This window comes from Opisthorchis viverrini, assembly GCF_000715545.1.
Source record: "Opisthorchis viverrini unplaced genomic scaffold opera_v5_246, whole genome shotgun sequence".
Lineage (NCBI taxonomy): Eukaryota > Metazoa > Platyhelminthes > Trematoda > Opisthorchiida > Opisthorchiidae > Opisthorchis > Opisthorchis viverrini.
The window spans coordinates 582,196-585,021 of NW_008751902.1; positions in this window are offsets into that span (position 1 = coordinate 582,196).

Sequence of the window (2,826 nt, forward strand, 5' to 3'; positions counted from 1 at the left end):
CCTCGAAGGGCTCTTTTTGCCCAACCACGTGAAGGGTGGAAGAGAGCCAGAGGTGGTCACAACTTGACTTGGCAGCGAAGTGTGAAAGCCGTTACCAGCAAAATCAGCTGCGCTAGTAATTGCCGTCTTCCTGGATGGGGACCCCGAGACGGGCCACATCAATTGCTGGAGACATTGTCAGACATGGCCCAGTCGCGCCCTCAATAGCGCTCGTGCATCCAAGCTATTGCCTTCAATGCATAGCTCCTTTTCCATACCCCCCACTTGACAGCCCACTGACAGTGCTGGATTTATGCACCAACTTACCAGCTCGCGCCTGCAATGCGCAGCTACCTACCCCCTCCCCCAAATCATCGGTGAACGAAACTGCGGCAGTTGCAACCACTGTACGACGAGTACGCGGTTCTTACAGCTGACAATGATGATGATGATGATGGTGGGTTTTTCAGCCAGTGCCTGTCCGACCTGTTTGATTCTATCTAGGAGCAAGTGACCGTTCCAGACAACTGGGGTGAGTCGAGTCAAAAAGAGTGAATGTGGTAACCACAGAGGAGTTGGTTTGATTCCTGTGACAAGGCTTCTGGCATCACTGGTTCTTCGTGTCACGCGATACCTTGACTCCTGAGGATCAAACAGGATTTTGACTGGGTGGAGGCGGTGTCAACCGCATTTTCACCCTGTCGGGTGTTAGAGCGACGCTACATGTACAGACGACCCATGACCTTAGTGTTCCTTGACTTCAAGGGTCAGTGCTGTTAACTACACTTGCTCAACAGGGTATACCCCAGAAGTTTGTGAAAACAATCCTGTCCATGTTCACATACTTTTGGGCATGTGAGAGCTTCCCTACAGAAAGTGATATCTGACAAGGACGTCCACTCTGTTCATTCTTGTTCAACTTCGTCATTGATAAAATAGTGGGACTGACACTGGAAGGCCTTCAAAACTCTGCTGTTCACATTGTTGCTGGTGAAAACCTTGTCGATCTGGAGTACGCAGATGACATTGACCTCATCTTTGAAGGCCAATATGAAGCATAAATCCTATTGAATTGATCGATCTCTGTAATGCTATACTTTGGCATACATCTTGCACTCTCAAACAGCGTCATAACGTACAGCTTTCGAACATGACCCTTACAATCCAAGGAGAACCTATGGAGGTTGCGGAGAATTTTACATACCTCGGTAGTTGTATTAGCTATGACAGAAATGTGACTGATAAAGCCAGGGCAAAAGTTCAAAGGCTTGAATCACGTTTGCCAATTTGCTTCACTTGTGGCGTCAAAAAGGCATATCATTGGGTCTTAAGAGTTGAATGTGCCAGGTGGTGTAGCTTGGTGTACGGTTGTGCAACTCTGTGTCGGTCCCTTGGCTTCCTGCTCCGCCCACTATGGTATAGCAAAAGGCACGGTAGCTCTACACAGACTTTATGGAGACAAAGGAAAATGGATACAACTGTATATATAGGGTAGTCACAGAGTGCTCGACAAGGTCGTGCCAGAATGTCCGTGAGGGGGCGAGAAGCGTCGAGTCAAAGTGCTTGACTCGGACTGGCTGGCATTCTGACCAAGCAGGGCATGCCTTCGTCTGGCCCATGTCCTGCACGTGACATATCCGTCCAAATGATGTGTTGTTCGGTTATTAGGGACGGCTGGCCCCCGAACACCTCCCCCTTGAGAATGCTGTTCAACGTACTGCTGCTTTGAACTCCACAGTGACGACTCATGGAGGTTCTGTCGCACGTCGGTCCGTCCCTGGGGCTGCCAGCAGGCTGATCTTGGAGCCGGTACTCTCCACTTGGGAGGTATGTCACGGCTGTCCGGTTTCCCATGCGACGTGGTCCCCTCACCAAACCGCAGTCTGTTGCCTGAAGTTGGTTCACTTGACGCGGCTGTGCTGATGATCTTACGTGTGCCTCGTATGTGGCATAATCGACCCTGCGTCCACCGTGGAGAACATTCCCCATATCTTCGAATCAGTGGCTGGTCTCTGTGTGACTGTTGTGGCGTCCCATCTGCCGGCTCCACTTCCTTGACTTTCCGAATAGCAGTAGGACGATCCGTCTGAACCTGGGACTGTAAACTGAACGGTTCAGACCGCGGGTGAAACGTTGCGGGCTGCTGGCAGGGTTCACCAAATTGCACTGAGGTGAGAGGGCTACCGCTGCCGGAAGCCAGAAGCTGAATAGTCGCTGTGTCGCGTATGCTCCATCTGGTCTCCGGTTTGACTGTAACTACAAAATCGTCAGGACGTGATGTTGTCGTGAACGTATCGGGGCCATTTTCAGTTGTTTCGTCACAAACGGCATTGAGGGGTTCATCCAACAGTTGAAGCTCATTAATCCAATCCAGGCCCAAAAGATCAAGGCCTGTATAGTTCGTGAGATAGCAAGTACCATTGAGTTGAATCCCCTTGAACGTTACGGAACAGTTCAGCTTCCCGATCAGTTTGAGGCTTCCACCAGATGCAGTACGAACGATGTACTTTGTGGGTTTCACTGGTGGCCTTCCAATTTCGTTCCAGGTTCGTTTTGAAATCAGAGTGAGGTCAGAACCTGTATCTAGTTGGAGGGTAACTGGTGTGCCATTGATACATAATGTGACGAATTTACGTCGACCGGGTGATTTCATCCTGAATGTGGCGGTCATTGCCTCTGCCTGCATCCTTTTGTCGGGTCGGTGTTTGCGCGAGCTCCTGAAGTTGTCTCTGCAGCATTCTTCTTCGTGACCCTTTCGACTGCACTTACTGCACCTGTGGTTCCGGTAGGGACATTGGCGTGAATAGTGCTATTCTTCACAAAACCAACAGGGTGTGGGCGGTTTTC